At 41.5% G+C, this 19933-nt stretch overlaps 1 pseudogene; it reads left to right on the top strand.

The window, feature by feature from the left end:
* The first annotated feature begins 18862 nt into the window (after nt 1–18862).
* On the top strand, nt 18863–19458 carry LOC117078129 (annotated as a pseudogene).
* Nucleotides 19459–19933: the final 475 nt, after the last annotated feature.

The raw sequence follows: 19933 nt of genomic DNA, 5'->3' as shown, positions 1-19933 counted from the left end.
CAACGGTAGTTTGATGGGAATAGCATGGAATCTATAAATTACTTTGAGCAGTATGGTCATTTTAAAAATATTGATTCATTCTATCCATGAGGATGGAATGTTTTTCCATTTGTGTGTCCTTCTTATTTCCTTGAGCAGTGATTTGTAGTTCTCCTTGAAGAAGTCCTTCACATCCTTTGTTAGATGTATTCCTAGATATTTCATCCTCTTTGTAGCAATTGTGAATGAGAGTTCATTTGTGATTTGGCTTTCTGCTTTTCTATTTTTGGTGTATAGGAATGCTTGTGATTTTTGCACATTGGTTTTGTGTGCTGAGACTCTGCTGAAGTTGTTTACCAGCTTATGGAGTTTTGAAGCTGGGCCAATGCAGTTTTCTAAATATACAATCATGTCACCTGCAAACAGAGACAATTTGACTTCCTCTTTCCTATTTGAATACTTTTTATTTTTTGTTCCTTGCCTAATTGCCCTGACCAGAACTTCCAATACTATGTTTAAAAAAAAAAAAAAAGTGGTGAGAGGGAATATCTAGTCTTGTGCCGGTTTTCAAAGGGAATGTTTCCAGCTTTTGCCCATTCAGTATGATATTGGCTGTGAGTTTCTCATAAACAGTTCTTATCATTTTGAAATATGTTCCATCAATATCTAGTTTATCGAGAGTTTTTTCATAAAGAGATGTTGATTTTATAGAGGGGTCTTTTCTGCATCTTCTTAAATAATCATGTGATTTTTTTTCATTATTTCTGTTTATGTTATGGATTACTTTTATTGATTTGCATATTTTTAACCAGCCTTGTATTCCAAGAATGAAGCCACCTTGATTGTGGTGGATAAACTTTTTGATGTTCTGCTGGATTTGGTTTGCCAGTATTTTATTGAGGATTTCTGCATCAGTGTTCATCAGGGATATTGGCCTGATGTTTTCTTTCTTTCTTGTGTTTGTTCCAGGTTTTGGCATCAGCATGATGCTGACCTCATAAAATGAGTTAGTGAGGAGTCCCTCTTTTTCTATTTGAAAAATAGTTTCAGAAGAACTATTTTTTGAAATAGTTTCAGAAGAAATGGTACCAGTTCTTTTTGTACCCCTGGTAATATTCAATTGTGAATTTGTCTGGTCCTCAGCTTTTTTGGTTGGTAGGCTATTAATTACTGCCTCAATTTCAGAACTTGTTATTGGTCTATTCAAGGATTTGACTTCTTCCTGGTTTAGTCTTGGGTGGGTGTATATGTCCAGGAATACATCCGTTTCCTCTAGATTTTCTAGTTTATTTGAGTGTGTATTTATGGGGGATCAGTAGTGATATCCTCTTTATCATTTTTTATTGTGCCTATCTGATTCTTCTCTCCTTTCTTCTTTATTACTCCAACTAGTAGTCTAATTTTAATTTTTTAAAATAAAAATAGCTCCAGGATTCATTAATTTTTTGGAGGGTTTTTCATGTCTCTCTCTCCTTTAGTTCTGCTCTGATCTAGTTATTTCTTGTCTTCTGCTAGCTTTTGGATTAGTTTGCTTTTGCCTCTCTAGCTCTTTTAAGTGATATAGGAGGTCGATTTGAGATCTTTCTAGTTCCTGATGTAGGCATTTAGTGCTATACATTTCCCTCTAACAGTGATTTACCAGAGATTCTGATACATTGTCTCTTGCTTCTCATTGATTTCAAAGGACTTCTGATTTTTGCCTTAATTTCATTATTTACCAAGGAGTCATTCAGGAGCAGGTGGTTCAATTTCCATGTAGTCATGTGGTTTTGAGTGAGTGTCTTAATGTTGAGTTCTTATTTGATTACACTGTGGTCTGGGAGAGTCTTTGTTATGATTTCAGTTATTTTGCATTTGCTGAGGAGTGGTTACTTCCAATTATGTGGTCAATTTTAGAATAAGTTCCATGTGGCACTGAGAAGAATGTATATTCTGTTGATTTAGAGTGGAGGGTTCTGTAGATGTCTATAAGGTCCACTTGATTCAGAACTGAGTTCAAGTACTGAATATCCTTGTTATTTTTCTGTCTCATTGATCTGTCTAATATTGACAGTGGGGTATGAGTCTCCCAGTATTATTGTGTGGGAGTCTAAGTCTCTTTGTAGGTCTGTAGGAACTTGTTTTGTAAATCTGGGTGTTCCTGTATTGGGTGCATAAATATTTAGGATACTTAGCTGTTCTTATTGAATTGATCATTTTATCATTATGTAATGCCCTTCTTTGTCTTTTTTTTTTTTTGCTATTTATTGGTTTAAAGTCTGTTTTGTCAGAGACTAGGATTGCAACCTTTGCTTTTTTTTTTTATTTTTATTTTTTTATTATACTTTAAGTTCTAGGGTACATGTGCATGACGTTTATATCATGTATAACTCCCCAATGCAATCCCTCCCTCCTCCCCCCTCCCCATGATAGGCCCAGTGTGTGATGTTCCCCTTCCCGAGTCCAAGTGATCTCATTGTTCAGTTCCCACCTATGAGTGAGAACATGTGGGTTGGTGTTTCTCTTCTTGTGATAGTTTGCTAAGAATGATGGTTTCCAGCTGCATCCATGTCCCTACAAAGGACGCAAACTCATCCTTTTTGATGGCTGCATAGTATTCCATGGTGTATATGTGCCACATTTTCTTAATCCAGTCTGTCACAGATGGACATTTTGGTTGATTCCAAGTCTTTGCTATTGTGAATAGTGCCGCAATAAACATACGTGTGCATGTGTCTTGTGTAGTAGAGTAATTTATAATCCTTTGGTATATACCCAGTAGTGGGATGGCTGGGTCATATGGTACATCTAGTTCTAGATCCTTGAGGAATCGCCATACTGTTTTCCATAATGGTTGAACTAGTTTACAATCCCACCAACAGTGTAAAAGTGTTCCTATTTCTCCACATCCTCTCCAAACCTGTTGTTTCCTGACTTCTTAATGATTGCCATTCTAACTGGTGTGAGATGGTATCTCATTGTGGTTTTGATTTGCATTTCTCTGATGGCAGTGATGATGAGCATTTTTTCATGTGTCTGTTGGCTGTATGGATGTCTTCTTTTGAGAAATGTCTGTTCATATCCTTTCCCCACTTTTTGATGGGGTTGTTTGTTTTTTTCTTGTATATTTGTTTGAGTTCTTTGTAGATTCTGGATATTAGCCCTTTGTCAGATGAGTAGGTTGCAAAAATTTTTTCCCATTCTGTAGGTTGCCTGTTCACTCTGATGGTAGTTTCTTTTGCTGTGCAAAAGCTCTTTAGTTTAATTAGATCCCATGTGTCAATTTTGGCTTTTGCTGCCGTTGCTTTTGGTGTTTTAGACATGAAGTCCTTGCCCATGCCTATGTCCTGAATGGTACTACCTAGATTTTCTTCTAGGGTTTTTATGGTATTAGGTCTAACATTTAAGTCTCTAATCCATCTTGAATTAATTTTCGTATAAGGGGTAAGGAAAGGATCCAGTTTCAGCTTTCTACTTATGGCTAGCCAATTTCCCAGCACCATTTATTAAATAGGGAATCCTTTCCCCATTTCTTGTTTTTCTCTCAGGTTTGTCAAAGATCAGATGGCTGTAGATGTGTGGTATTATTTCTGAGGACTCTGTTCTGTTCCATTGGTCTATATCTCTGTTGTGGTACCAGTACCATGCTGTTTTGGTTACTGTAGCCTTGTAGTATAGTTTGAAGTCAGGTAGCGTGACCTCCAGCTTTGTCCTTTTGACTTAGGATTGTCTTGGCAATGCGGCTCTTTTTGGTTCCATATGAACTTTAAAGCCGTTTTTTCCAATTCTGTGAAGAAAGTCATTGGTAGCTTGATGGGGATGGCATTGAATCTATAAATCACCTTGGGCAGTATGGCCATTTTCACGATATTGATTCTTCCTATCCATGAGCATGGTATGTTCTTCCATTTGTTTGTGTCCTCTTTGATTTCACTGAGCAGTGGTTTGTAGTTCTCCTTGAAGAGGTCCTTTACATCCCTTGTAAGCTGGATTCCTAGGTATTTTATTCTCTTTGAAGCAATTGTGAATGGAAGTTCATTCCTGATTTGGCTCTCTGCTTGTCTGTTACTGGTGTATAAGAATGCTTGTGATTTTTGCACATTAATTTTGTATCCTGAGACTTTGCTGAAGTTGCTTATCAGCTTAAGGAGATTTTGGGCTGAGACATGGGGTTTTCTAATATACAATCATGTCATCTGCAAACAGGGACAATTTGACTTCTTCTTTTCCTAACTGGATACCCTTGATTTCTTTCTCTTGCCTGATTGCCCTAGCCAGAACTTCCAACACTATGTTGAATAGGAGTGGTGAGAGAGGGCATCCCTGTCTTGTGCCAGTTTTCAAAGGGAATTTTTCCAGTTTGCCCATTCAGTATGATATGAGCTGTGGGTTTGTCATAAATAGCTCTTATTATTTTGAGGTACGTTCCATCAATACCGAATTTATTGAGCGTTTTTAGCATAAAGGCTGTTGAATTTTGTCAAAAGCCTTTTCTGCATCTATTGAGATAATCATGTGGTTCTTGTCTTTGGTTCTGTTATATGCTGGATTACGTTTATTGATTTGCGAATGTTGAACCAGCCTTGCATCCCAGGGATGAAGCCCACTTGATCATGGTGGATAAGCTTTTTGATGTGCTGCTGAATCCGGTTTGCCAGTATTTTATTGAGGATTTTTGCATCGATGTTCATCAGGGATATTGGTCTAAAATTCTCTTTTTTTGTTGTCTCTGCCAGGCTTTGGTATCAGGATGATGTTGGCCTCAAAAGAGTTAGGGAGGATTCCCTCTTTTTCTATTGATTGAATAGTTTCAGAAGGAATGGTACCAGCTCCTCTTGTACCTCTGGTAGAATTCAGCTGTGAATCCATCTGGTCCTGGACTTTTTTTGGTGGGTAGGCTATTAATTGTTGCCTCAATTTCAGAGCCTGCTATTGGTCTATTCAGGGATTCAACTTCTTCCTGGTTAGTCTTGGGAGAGTGTAAGTGTCCAGGAAATTATCCATTTCTTCTAGATTTTCTAGTTGATTTGCGTAGAGGTTTTATAGTATTCTCTGATGGTGTTTGTATTTCTGTGGGGTCGTGGTGATATCCCCTTATCATTTTTTATTGCGTCTATTTGATTCCTCTCTCTTTTCTTCTTTATTAGTCTAGCTAGCGGTCTGTCAATTTTGTTGATCTTTTCAAAAAACCAACTCCTGGATTCATTGATTTTTTGGAGGGTTTTTTGTGTCTCTATCTCCTTCAGTTCTGCTCTGATCTTAGTTATTTCTTGCCTTCTGCTAGCTTTTGAATGTGTTTGCTCTTGCCTCTCTAGTTCTTTTAATTGTGATGTTAGAGTGTCAATTTTAGATCTCTCCTGCTTTCTCTTGTGGGCATTTAGTGCTATAAATTTCCCTCTACACACTGTTAAATGTGTCCCAGAGATTCTGGTATGTTGTATCTTTGTTCTCATTGGTTTCAAAGAACATCTTTATTTCTGCTTTCATTTCGTTATGTACCCAGTAGTCATTCAGGAGCAGGTTGTTCAGTTCCATGTAGTTGAGCGGTTTTGATTGAGTTTCTTAGTCCTGAGTTCTAGTTTGATTGCACTGTGGTCTGAGAGACAGTTTGTTATAATTTCTGTTGTACATTTGCTGAGGAGTGCTTTACTTCCAATTATGTGGTCAATTTGGAATAAGTGCGATGTGGTGCTGAGAAGAATGTATATTCTGTTGATTTGGGGTGGAGAGTTCTATAGATGTCTATTAGGTCCGCTTGGTGCAGAGATGAGTTCAATTCCTGGATATCCTTGTTACTTTCTGTCTCGTTGATCTGTCTAATGTTGACAGTGGAGTGTTGAAGTCTCCATTATTATTGTATGGGAGTCTAAGTCTCTTTGTAGGTCTCTAAGGACTTGCTTTATGAATCTGGGTGCTCCTGTATTGGGTGCATATATATTTAGGAGAGTTAGCTCTTCCTGTTGAATTGATCCCTTTACCATTATGTAATGGCCTTCTTTGTCTCTTTTGATCTTTGATGGTTTAAAGTCTGTTTTATCAGAGACTAGGATTGCAACCCCTGCTTTTTTTGTTCTCCATTTGCTTGGTAGATCTTCCTCCATCCCTTTATTTTGAGCCTATGTATGTCTCTGCATGTGAGATGGGTCTCCTGAATACAGCAGACTGATGGGTCTTGACTCTTTATCCAGTTTGCCAGTCTGTGTCTTTTAATTGGAGCATTTAGTCCATTGACATTTAAGGTTAATATTGTTATGTGTGAACTTGATCCTGTCATTATGATATTAACTGGTTATTTTGCTCGTTAGTTGATGCAGTTTCTTCCTAGCCTCGATGGTCTTTACATTTTGGCATGTTTTTGCAATGGCTGGTACCGTTGTTCCTTTCCATGTTTAGGGCTTCCTTCAGGTCTCTTGTAAGGCAGGCCTGGTGGTGACAAAATCTCTAAGCATTTGCTTATCTGTAAAGGATTTTATTTCTCCTTCACTGATGAAACTTAGTTTGGCTGGATATGAAATTCTGGGTTGAAAATTCTTTTCTTTAAGAACGTTGAATATTGGCCCCCACTCTCTTCTGGCTTGTAGAGTTTCTGCCGAGAGGTCTGCTGTTATTCTGATGGGCTTCCTTTGTGGGTAACCCGACCTTTCTCTCTGGCTGCCTTAAGATTTTTCCTTCATTTCAACTTTGGTGAATCTGGCAATTATGTGTCTTGGAGTTGCTCTTCTGGAGGAGTATCTTTGTGGCGTTCTCTGTATTTCCTGAATTGAATGTTGGCCTGCCCTACTAGGTTGGGGAAGTTCTCCTGGATGATATCCTGAAGAGTGTTTTCCAACTTGGTTCCATTTTCCCCTCACTTTCAGGCACCCCAATCAGACGTAGATTTGGTCTTTTTACATAATCCCATACTTCTTGCAGGCTTTGTTCATTTCTTTTTCTTCTTTTCTTTTGGTTTCTCTTCTCGCTTCATTTCATTCATTTGATCCTCAATCGCTGATACTCTTTCTTCCAGTTGATCGAGTCGGTTACTGAAGCTTGTGCATTTGTCACGTATTTCTCGTGTCATGGTTTTCATCTCTGTCATTTCGTTTATGATCTTCTCTGCATTAATTAGTCTAGCTGTCAATTCTTCCACTTTTTTTTCAAGATTTTTAGTTTCTTTGCGCTGGGTACGTAATTCCTCCTTTAGCTCTGAGAGGTTTGATGGACTGAAGCCTTCTTCTCTCATCTCGTCAAAGTCATTCTCTGACCAGCTTTGATCCGTTGCTGGCGATGGGCTGTGCTCCTTTGCAGGGGGAGATGCGCTCTTATTTTTGAATTTCCAGCTTTTCTGCCCTGCTTCTCCCATCTTTGTGGTTTTATCTGTCTCTGGTCTTTGATGATGGTGACGTACTGATGGGGTTTTGGTATAGGTGTCCTTCCTGTTTGATAGTTTTCCGTCTGACAGTCAGAAGGACTGTCTGTTGGTCTGTTAGAGATTGCTTGAGGTCCACTCCAGACCCTGTTTGCCTGGGTATCAGCAGCAGAGGTTGCCGAAGATAGAATATTGCTGAACAGCGAGTGTACTGTCTGATTCTTTCTTTGGAAGTTTCCTCTCAGGGGTGACGCCACCCTGTGAGGTGTGGGGTGTCAGACTGCCCCTAGTGGGGGATGTCTCCCAGCTAGGCTACTCAGGGGTCAGGAACCCCTGAGCAGGCAGGCTGTCCGTTCTCAGATCTCAACCTCCGCGTTAGGAGATCCACGGCTCTCCCCAAAGCTGTCAGACAGAGTCGTTCGCGTCTGCAGCGGCCCCCGCTCTTTCCCCTAATGGACTGCAGCTGTGCGCTGTCCGCAGAGGTAGAGTCTACAGAGACAGGCAGGCTTCCTTGAGCTGCTGTGAGCTCCACCCAGTTCGAGCTTCCCAGCGGCTTTGTTTACCTACTTAAGCCTCAGCAATGGCGGGCGCCCCTCCCCCAGCCTCGCTGCTGCCTTGCGGATAGATCGCCGCAGACGGCTGTGTTAGCAGTGAGGGAGGCTCGTGGGCGTGGGACCCTCCCGGCCAGGTGTGGGATATATTCTCCTGGTGTGCCTGTTTCCTTAAAGCGCAGTATTGGGGTGGGAGTTACCCGATTTTCCAGGTGTTGTGTGTCTCAGTTCCCTGGCTAGGAAAAGGGATTTCCTTCCCCCTTGCGCTTCCAGGTGAGGCGATGCCTCGCCCTGCTTCAGCTCACGCTGGTCAGGCTGCAGCAGCTGACCAGCACCGATTGTCCGGCACTCCCTAGAGAGATGACCCCAGTACCTCAGTTGAAAATGCAGAAATCACCGGTCTTCTGTGTCGCTCGCGCTGGGAGTTGGAGACTGGAGCTGTTCCTATTCGGCCATCTTGCTCCGCCTCTGCTTTTTTTTTTTTTTTTTTTTTTGCTTTCCATTTGCTGGTAAAAAATTTCTCAATTTTCTTATTTGAGCTATGTGAATCTTGCATGTGAGACGGGTTCCTGAATACAGCACACCATGGGTCTTGATCTGTCCAATTTGCAGTCTTTTTTTTTGTTTTTTTTTAATTGGAGCTTTTAGTCCCATTTACCTTTAAGTTAGTCTTGTTATATGTGAATTTGATCCTGTCATAATTATTCTATCTGGTTATTTTGCTTAATGTTGATACAGTTTTGATAGTGTCATTGTTTTTATATTTTTGGTGTTTTTGCAGTGACTAGTACGGTTGTTTTTTCATATTTAGTGTTCTTTCAGGAGCTCTTACAAGGCAGGCCTGGTGGTGATGAAGTCTCTCATCCTTTGTTTGTCTGAAAAGGATTTTATTTCTCATTCACTTATGAAGCTTAGTTTGGCAGATATGAAATACTAGATTTAAAATTCTTTTCTTTAAGACTGTTGAATATTGGTCTCCACTCTCTTCTGTGTTGTAGGGTTTCTGCTGAGAGTTATGCTGTTAGTCTGATGCACTTCCCTTTGTAGGTGACCTGACCTTTTTCTCTGGCTGCCCTTAACATTTTTTTCCTTATTTCAACCATAGAGAATCTGATGGTTATGTGTCTTGGGGTTGACCTTCTGATGGAGTATCTTAGTGGTGTTCTTTGTAGTTTCTGAATTTGAATATTGACCTGTTTTGCTAGGTTAGGGAGGTACTCCCAGAATATATCCTGAAGTCTGTTTTCCAGCTTAGTTACATTCTCCTCATCTCTTTCAGGTAGTCCAATCAATCATAGGTTTCATCTTTCTTATGTAGTCCCATATTTCCCAAAGATTTTGTTCATTCCGTTTCATTTTTTTTTCTCTAAACTTCCTGCCTGCCTTGTTTCAGCAAGATGGTCTTCGAACTCTGATATTCTTCCTTCTGCTTGTTTGATTCAAATATTGATACTTTTGCATGTTTCACGAAGTTCTCATGCTGTGTTTTTCAGGTCCTTCAGGTCATATATGTTCCTCTCTAAACTGGTTACTCTAGTTAGCAGCTCCTTTAACCTTTTATTAGGTTCTTAGCTTGTTTTCATTGGGTTGCAACATGCTCATTTAGGTCAGCAGAGTTTTTTATTACTCACCTTCTAAATCCTACTTCTGTCAATTCATCCATCTCATCCTCCATCCAGTTCTGCACCCTTGCTGGACAGGTGTTGCAATCATTTGGAAGAGAAGAGGCACTCTGGACTTTTGGGTTTTCAGCATTTTTTTTTTACTGATTCTTTTTCATCTTCGTGACTTCATCTCATTTCAGTTTTGAGGCTGCTGACCCTTGGATGATGTTTTTGTTGGAACTTTTTGTTGCTGTTGATGCTGTTATTGTTCCTTTCTGTTTGTTTGTTTGTTTGTTTGTTTGTCTGTCTTTCAGTGGTCAGATCCCTCCTCTTTGGGGCTGTTATGGCTTGCTGGGAGTTCACTTCAGGCACTATTCATCTGGTTCACTCCTGTGCCTGCTGCTCTTACTCAAGAAGCTGTAGAACAGCAAAGATGGGTTCCTGCTCTTTCCTCTCACGTCTCTGACCTCAAGGAGCACCCACCTGATGTCACTAGGAATGCTCCTGTATAGGATGTCTGACGATCTCTGTTGGAGGGTCTCACTTAGTTGGATGACACAGGGAATAGGACCCATTTAACAAAGCACTTTGGCACTCCCTTGGTGGAGGGTGTGTACTGCACTAGGGGAAACCCACTCATCTGGGCTTTCCAGGTTCATCAGAAGTAGCAGGAGGAAAGACTATGTCTGCTGGTCCACAGAGACTACAGCCACCCAACCCCCAAAAGCCCAGACCCAAGGAAATCAGATATCTGTCCTGAGCATTTGGCAGGAGTTGTTGGAGTTCCTGCCGGGAGGCCCTGCCCAGTGAGGAGGGACAGGTCAGCTTCAGGCCTGAAGAGGCACTCTGGCCACAGCCTGTCACAGTCAGTGTGTTGGGCTGTGGGGAATACCTCTTGGGACCAATCCTTCCAGCCTCCCTGGCTCCTGCAGGGGAAAAGCATGGCCTGTAGCTATAGATATGGCTGCCATCCTTTCTCCATACTGGGAACTTAGTGTTTCAGGAAGGTAGCAGTCCTAGTGTTGGCTGCTGCTCCTCTCCCAAGGAGCTCAGATGGCTTAGACAGCAAGCAGTCACAGCTGTGGTAATGGCCACCCCTCCACCCAGAAACTTGGCAGGCTTAAGCAGATTCTAGTTTAGTGGCTGTTGAGAATCTGCATGAGTCTGTGGTTTGAATCCCAGGCTCTGGCGGTGTGGGCTTGAGTGGGATCTTTCTATCCATGAGTTGGACAGTTCTGTGAAAAAAGCATGTTTTCCCAGGCTGGGTAGCATGCTCACTCACCGCTTCCCTTGACTGGGGGATGTGGGCTTCCCTGGCCTATGTGGCTCTCGGGTGAGCCACCACACCATACTACTCTACCTTCTTCTTCTTGAGTCATGCCAACCACCTAGTCAGTCTTGATGACAGAACTGGACACCTTAGTTGCCAGTGCAGGATTCACACAGTATTTTGGTTCTTTTCAATGGAAGCCTCTGATCGTCATTGCTTCTTGTCAGCCATCTTGGCCCCACCCCTTAGTGCCATGTTTCTTATATAGCCTGCAGGATCATGAGGCAAATAAGTCTGTCTTTATAGATTACACAGACTCAGGTATTCCTCTATAGCAACACAAACAGACTAATATAACATATATATTTTGTATTTTTGCTGTTATATGATAATTTTCCAAAGGGAAATTTGTGACTCAAAAAGAATTTGTGATTAAGGGCTTCCCAGCCAAGATGGTAGACAGGAGGGAGCACTAGCATGCATCTCCCACTTGGATGATCAGAATAGTGTGTGGAGGTTTGCACTTTGACCTTTTGTTCCATAAACCACCAAAGTAACATTCCAGGAAAACCAAAAGACTTCACAGATCCTTTGAAAGAAGCAGTACTCCACTGCAAATTTCATAATATGGTGAAAAACTGACTTCCCAAAGTGTGAGAGGGGAATAACCTTCCTCCAAACACACAACCCCTCTGGGGAATCTGAAAATCGAGATAACGGGAGAAGGCTTTAACCTTACCTGGAGCTGGAATGGATTTAGGAAAAAGTGCAAAATATGAAAGTAGAAGCAGAGGTGGGAAGAGCCTTGTAGGCATTTCCATTCTCCAGCTTGAGCCTAGGGAAACCATTCCTGACTATATTTCACAGGGTCCTATGGGGAAGGCAGTCAGCAAAATTGCAGAACAGTAACATGGTAAAATAAGCTTACAACTGAATTTTGTAATAGTTCTGAGTGGGCATGAACTTCCTTAAACAGAATCTGGGGGTGGGGGGTGGACATGAATGGCAGCAGATATGAGAGCAGGCATGGGATGTACAGCATTGTGAGCAGAGAGAGAGGGATGTGGCCTGAAAACCATGCTTGCTTTATCATTGGGGATGTTTATGGCCTGGGGCAGATCTGAATTCTGTGCACAGGCTGCCTGGATTTAAACTTGGTGCTGTTAGTGGGGCATTGCTGAAGTGAAACTGGCCTCACCAACTGCATGGGATGAGTGAGGCCTTTCACTACCAGCTATCCTCAACTGCCCTGGCAAACTCTCTGCACAGCAGAGGCAACCATACTCCTTCTGGATAATAATCCCATTGGCCTGAGAACCATTCTTCGCCATTTCTCCCAGTGTCCATGGCAGCCCTGCCCAGGAGAGTCTGAGCTCAGACCCACCTAACCCTGCACCAACCTGATGGTATTTCTCTACCTGCCCTGGTAGCCTAACACAAAAGACATAAACACTTGGAAACTTATGGCTCCACCCATCACCTGAGAAATTAGAATACTTTCACTGAACAACTTACAGCAAACTTATATCCCACTACTACTACCCCAGCAGATGGTCTCTTGATAATATTACCTTCTAACTGAGGGCCAACCAACTTGGGCCATTACAGCAACTCTTGGCAGAATAACACTATTCACAGGAGAGAGAAAACAACAGTTAACAACACTTTCTGCAACACCCTGGCTAACCAGAGGTCCTGAATCTGTCCAAATGACAATTTCACTGCTAGCATAACCAGCATTTGAGGAACATATCTCACTAAACCTATCTACAGCCAAGGAATCTCAGAGTTGACATCACTCCTCTGCTACTTCCACCAGAGCAGGTGCTGAAGACTGGTCACATCAATGGACTCTTTGCAGACATTCCCCAGCACCACCCAGGGCTTGGTAGCCTTGCTGGGTGGCTAGACTCAGAAGAGCTATAACAATCACTGCAGTCTGGCTCTCAGGAAGCCTTATTTTTAAGGGAAGTAGAAGACCACCACATCAAGGATCATTTTAGGGGACAAAATCTGAACAACAGGCTTTAAGTTCCAGATTTTTCTGCTGGTGAGAAGTTTCTTACAGCAGAGACACAATTGCAGTGCTGGGCACAGTAGGGAAAGTCTGCACCTCTACCCCAACAGGCAGGCTGCCTCTGTGATCACAAAGGACCTTGGAGAAGGGATCCTTGTTTCCCCCCTAGCACTCTACCACAGAAATAGCAGGGGCGTTTTTTCACAGGAATGCACTGCGGAGGCACCTATAGACAGTGTTTCTGGAAAACTCTGGGGTGAGCGCAGCCACCCTCATCAAGTCTGTGACCTTGGCCAACAATTGGGCCTTACATATACTCACCTGCCTTAGCCACAACTGATGCCTACCCAGGGATACATCCGTTTTTGCCCTGAAGCCTAAGTTATCAACTCAGTAAGTCAAATACCAGGGAAAATTAAATAAATAAATAAAAAAATAAATAAATAAAAATAAAGTGTACACCATGAGAGAATGAAACAAACTTCAAAATATCCCAGCCATTTCAACACCACAGGAGACAGTGAACTCACCCACACACCAACAGCGTAACTACTACAACCAGTATTGAGGAAAGATAGTGCACAAAGACTCCCTAAAACTAAGGAACTCAGAAAAAATAAATTTAAAAAACACAGTCCAATCAAAAATGAATTCAAGAGCAATCTGAAGAAAGAGTCTACACAAAAAAGAAGAAACTAGAAAAGTAATTTTGGTAATATGACAAAATAGGGTTCTATAGCACCTTAAAAGATCACACTAGCTCCCCAGAAATGGATACAAAGCAAGAAGAAGCCTCTGAGTTACCACATAAAAAATTAAAAGGTTGATTATTAAGCTTCTCAAGAAGATACCAGAGAAAGGAGAAAACCAAATTAAAGAAGTTAAAAAATTAAGGACATGGATTAATATTGTTATGCGTGTGTTTGATCCTTTTGTTATGATGCTAGCTGGTTATTTTGGTCGTTACTTGATGCAGTTTCTTCATAGTGTTGATGATCTTTACAATTTGGTATGTTTTTGCAGTGCCTGATACCGGCTTTTCCTTTCCATATTTAGTGCTTTCTTCAGGAGCTCCTGCGGGCAGACCTGGAAGTGACAACATCTCTCAGCATTTGCTTCTCTTTAAAGGATTTTCTTCCTCCTTCAATTATGAAGCTCAGTTTGGCTGAATATGAATTTCTGGGTTGAAAATTCTTTTCTTTAAAAATGTTGAATTTTGACCCCACTCTTTCTGGCTTGTAGGGCGTCTGCAGAGATGGACTTCCCTTTGTGGGTAATCCGACCTTTCTGTCTGGCTGCCCTTTTTTCCTTCATTTCAACCTTGGTGAATCTGATGATTATGTGTCTTGGGGTTACTCTTCTCGAGGAATCTATTTATGGTGTTCGCTGTATTTCCTGAATTTGAATGTTGACCTGTCTGGCAAGGTTGGTGACATTCTCCTGGATAATATCCTGAAGAGTGTTTTCCAACTTGGTTCCATTCTCCCTGTCACTTTCAGGTACACCAGTCAAATGTAGGTTTGGTCTTTTCACATAGTCCCATATTTCTTGGATGCTTTGTTTGTTCATTTTCATTCTTTTTTTTTTTTCTCTAATCATGTCTTCATGCTTTATTTCATTAAGTTGATCTTCAATCTCTGATGTCCTTTTTTCCACCTGATTGATTCGGCTATTGATACTTGTGTACGCTTGATTAAGTTCTCATGCTGTGTTTTTCAGCTCCATCAGGTCATTTATGTTCTCTAAACTGGTTGTTTTAGTTAGCAATTTTTCTAACCTTCTTTCAAAGTTCTTAGCTTTCTTGCAGTAGGTTAGAACACACTCCTTGAGCTCAGAGGAGTTTGTTATTACCCACCTTCTGAAGCCTCCGTTTGCCAATTCATCAAACTCATTCTCTGTCCAGTTTTGTTCCCTTGCTGACAATGAGTTGTGATCCTTTGGAGGAGAAGACCCATTCTAGTTTTTGGAATTTTCAGCCTTTTTGCACTGTTTTTTTCTTTTCTCATCTTTTTGGATTTATCTACCTATAGTTTTGATATTGGTGACCTTCAGATGGGGCTTTTGTGTGGATGTCCTTTTTGTTGATGTTGATGCTATTCCTTCCTGTTTGTTAGTTTTTCTTCTAACAGTCAGACTCCTCTGCTGCAGGTCTGCTGAAGTTTGCTGGAGGTCCACTCCAGACTCTGTTTGCCTGGGTATCACCACCAGAGGCTGCAGATTGGCAAAGATTGCTACCTATTCTTTTCTCTGGAAGCTTCGTCCCAGAGGGTCACCTGCCAGATGCCAGCCAGAGTTGTCCTGTATGAGGTGTCTGTCAACCCCTGCTGGGAGGTATCTCCCAGTCAGTAGGCACGGGGGTCAGGGACCCACTTGAGGAGGCAGTCTGTCCCTTAGCAGAGCTTGAGTGCTCTGCTGAGAGATCTGCTGCTCTCATCAGAGTTGGCAGGCAGGAATGTTTAAGGATGCTGAAGCTGCGCCCACAGCTGCCCCTTCCCCCTGGTGCTCTGTCCCAGAGAGTTGGGAGTTTTAGCTATAAGTCCCTGACTCAAGCTGCTGCCTTTCTTTCAGAGATGCCCTGCCCGGAGAGGAGGGACCTTGAAAGGCAGTGTGGCTTCAGCAGCTTTGCTAAACTGTGATGGGCTCTGCCCAGTTCAAACTTCCCAGAAGCTTTGTTTACACTGTGAGGGGAAAACCACCTACTCAAGCTTCAGTAATGGCAGATGCCCCTCTCCACACCAAGCTTGAGTGTCCCAGGTTGACTTCAGACTGCTCTGCTGGCAACGAGAATTTCACTCCTGTGGATCTTAGCTTGCTGGGCTTTGTTTGGGTGGGATCCACTGACCTAGACCAAGTGACTCTCTGGCTTCAGCCCCCTTTCCAGGGGAGTGAATGGTTCTGTCTCACTGACATTCCAGGTGCCACTGGGGTATGAAGAAAAACTCCTGCAGCTAGCTCGGTGTCTGGCAGATTGGCCGCCAGTTTTGTGCTTGAAACCCAGGGACCTGGTGATGTAGGCACCCGAGGGAATCTCCTGGACTTTGGGTTGTGAAGTATGTGGGAAAAGTGTAGTGTTTGTGCTGGAATGTACAGTTCCTCACAGCACAGTCCCTCACACCTTCCCTTGGCTAGGGGAGGGAATTTCCCAACCCCTTGTGCTTCCTAGGTGAGGCAACGCCCCACCCTGCTTCAGTGAGCCAATTCTTAATACTGAGTCAATCTCTCTCTCTTCCTTTCCCTCTTTACCTCCCTTTTTCTTCTCTCCCTCCATTCCTCCTTTTCTTTTTCTCTCTACCTCCCTGCTTGCTCTCCTCTCTCTCTCTCTGGGTCAGTCTCTTTGTTCTGTTTTTCTGGAGAGCCCTGACTGGTACAAATACTGAAAGAGAGAAACTCTGTCTAAATTGTATACTTACCAAAAATATTTCCTTCAAAAAATGAAGGCGAAACATTTTTTTAGACCTTAAAAGGTAAAAGAATTCATCATCAGCAGATGTACATTACAAAAATGTTAAAAGAAGTTTCTTAAGCAGAAGGAAACTGATACCAGGGAAAAATATATCTACACCAAGGAATGATGGATCTCATAAATGAGCTGATTAGGTAAACATATAAGGTAATTTAAATTAAATCAATTTAAATATTTATTAACTGTAGTTTTGATCTCTGCCAGAAGATATAGAGATGAGGAATGAGTGTTACTTTATCTGTGTAACAAAAATGCTAGACGATATAGAAATTAGCAACTTTTCTTGAACCTATTCGAGAACTTATGTCAAATGCAGACATCTAAAAACCTGGAGAGAGGTGTCTGCAGGGAACAAAACTGGATAATTTTTTACTAAAAATAGATACCACTGAAAGCCATATAAGATATAGGAAGGTTAAATATTTTGTTAGAAATATTTAGCCAACTGCTAAACGCTGATTGTGAGCTAGCATGAGAAAATAAAGCCTGTTTTCAGGCATAAGTGGTTTTCATCACTTTTTAGGCCTCTTCTCCAGGAATCCCATTCAGAAGACTGAGGAAGATGCTAAGAAAACTCTTTCATTTCTTGCTGGAGGAAAAGAACAATAGCCACTGCAAAAATCCACCCAGACTAATATATCTTTACTATCTGTACTAAAGAAAATACCTTATCTGCACAGGAGTACACTGGGAAAATTTCATTGCACCTGTGTAAGAAGAGTGGAGATCATTGGGCCGTGTATGGTGGCTCATGCCTGTAATCCCAGCACTTTGGGAGGCCAAGGCGGATGGATCATCTGAGGTCGGGAGTTCAAGACCAGCCTGACCAACATGGAGAAACCCCATCTCTACTGAAAATACAAAATTAGCTGGACTTGGTGGCACATGCCTGTAATCCCAGCTCTTCAGAAGGCTGAGACAGGGGAATTGCTTGAACCCGGGAGGCAGAGGTTGCAGTGAGCTGAGATTGTGCCATTGCACTCCAGCCTGGGCAACAAGAGCGTAACTCCATCTCAAAAAAGATAAATAAATAAAATAAACAATGAAAATAAGAATAGAGATCATCTCCAAAACTGCACCCATACTCATCTCCCTGGAAGCTTCTCCATTTGGAGGAGGGATAGTAATACTTGTGAAGAACATACCTTAAAACCAAAGTTCAAAATACTTGCTTAAGATTGAGGTTTTAAAAGAACATCAGAGAATGACCACTTTTCTTCCTCTACCTAATCAGGCTGACAAACCTTGAATAAATATTATAGTGGAATACAGCTGGAGAAATAGCAAGCGACTAGCTCTCTATGGGAAGCAAAACAAAAGAAAAATCCAAAGCCAAGTAGAGAAACAAAAACAAGGTATCACTAGAGGATTTTGAAATCTCTCATGCCCATGACAACAACAAACTGAAACTCTGATAACCATAGCAACAAATTCCAACTCTGGTAACCATAGCAACCATAGCAACTAGGCAAATTTCAATCCTAGTCCAACTCCTGATTAGATCAACAAAAACCCCCACCTTAAAGGCACAGCAGAAGGAAAATCATGCTAATCTTGAAGTATATTTTTAAAATGAAATTATATGTACTACCTTATAAATGGTGACCTTTCAACAACAACAAAATTATGTTGCATGCCAAAAAACATGAAATAACACAATCTGAAGAGACAAAGAATCTTTCTAAAGCAGACTCAGATATCACATGGCTGTTGAAACTATCATTAAAGCATTTTAAACAACTGCAATTAACATGTGTAATCACTGGTTCTCAAAAGCAGGTAATTTTGCCCACAGAAAATATTTGGCAACATCTAGACACATTTATCATTGCCTTAATGGGAGATGTGTTACTAGCATCTAGTGGGTAGGGGCCAAGGATGAGCCTAAACATCCTACAAGGTGCAGGACAGCATTTTATTTATTCATTCTTACAGTTTTCATTTTTTGCTGAAAGTACAGGTATAATCTTGTTTGTCATCTACTTTTACCGTTAGAGCATTTAACACAGGAGTTCCTAACTTTGGCATAATTGATATTTTCAGGCAGATAATTCTGTTGTAAAAATAAAATGGATATGTTAATATGACTGTAGTAATCATTTCATGATGTATATGTATATCAAAACAACACCTTAAATTTATACAATAAAGGCCGGGCGCGGTGGCTCAAGCCTGTAATCCCAGCACTTTGGGAGGCCGAGACGGGCGGATCACGAGGTCAGGAGATCGAGACCATCCTGGCTAACACGGTGAAACCCCGTCTCTACTAAAAATACAAAAAACTAGCGGGTGAGGTGGCGGGCGCGTGTAGTCCCAGCTACTCGGAGGCTGAGGCAGGAGAATGGCGTAAACCCGGGAGGCGGAGCTTGTAGTGAGCTGAGATCTGGCCACTGCACTCCAGCCTGGGCCACAGAGCGAGACTCCGTCTCAAAAAAAAAAAAAAAAAAAAAAATTTATACAATAAAAAAGAAAAAATAATATGGCAATGCCAGAAATAAAATTCACAATAGGAAAGTCTTGGGGGAGGGTTGTGATGTACATCCAGTGAGTAGCTAGTGGTCCCAGGTGCTGCTGGTTTGTGTCCTCTGAGGGAGAGTCTGAGCCACATGCTGCTGCCAGAGGAGCCCCTCAGGCCAGTGTAAGCATTAATAATGTCTCTCATGTTTGAGTGAATCTACCATGGCTTCAGCATTGTGATCTAGTTTCTAAGACTCTACAAGAAATATAGAAAATTTGTATTCTTGGGTTTGGACAATGCAGGCAAAACCACTCTTTTTCACTTGCTCAAAGGTGACAGATTGGGACAACACATTCCAACACTACATCTGAAATGACAAGGGCTAACAATTGCTGGAATGACTTTTACAACTTTTAATCTTGGTGGGCACAAGCAAGCACGTCGGTTTGGAAAAATTATTTCCCAGCAATTAATGGGATTTTCCTTCTGGTGGATTGTGTGGATCACTCTTGCCTTGTGGAATTCAAATTTGAGCTTAAAGATTTAATGACTGATGAAACAGTATACAATGTGCCAATTCGTATTTTGGGAAACAAAATTGACAGAACAGATGAACTCAAGGAAGAAAAACTCTGTGAGATATCTAGGCTTTATAGACAGACCACAGGCAAGGGGAATGTGACCCTGAAGAAGTTGAATGCTTGCCCCATAGAAGTGCTTGTGTGCAGTGTGCTCAAGAGGCAAGATTATGGCGAATGTTTCCACTGGTTCTCCCAGTATATTGACTGATGTCTGGGCACTGAAAATAAAAGAGTTTTGCTTCTCTGGACTGATCCTAATCACAGCTTCCTCATGAAATTTTCTACTAGAACAAGGAAAGCTCTCCAACCATGTCTGCTATTGAGAGGCCATGAGTATCTGTCCAGTCTCTCATTGCGCACTGGTGACATGTGCTCTTTTCCACACTGTTGAAAGGTAATGTTGCCCCATGTGCTGGTACAGGTTTGTATCCTGGGACTTGGAAGCTGTCAGAATTTGCTGGGTAATGCTGTGTGCCATCATGGGGCACCTGAAAAGAAAAACACATCTCGCCACTATGGTCGATTTCAAAAGAAACTGATTCTATTTTTTAAAGAAAATGTTGTTAATATAATTGGTATCCCTCCTAACTTTTCAATTTCGTAATTTACTTGGTCCAAAGTTTTCTATTATTTTTTAAACTAATGAATAATATTTAGATACTTTGTAAAATTATGAACAGATA

This window comes from Trachypithecus francoisi, unplaced genomic scaffold, assembly GCF_009764315.1.
Source record: "Trachypithecus francoisi isolate TF-2019V2 unplaced genomic scaffold, Tfra_2.0 Lachesis_group6, whole genome shotgun sequence".
Lineage (NCBI taxonomy): Eukaryota > Metazoa > Chordata > Mammalia > Primates > Cercopithecidae > Trachypithecus > Trachypithecus francoisi.
The sequence above is the reverse complement of the archived record's forward strand: the minus strand, read 5'-3'. Positions and strand labels throughout refer to the sequence as shown.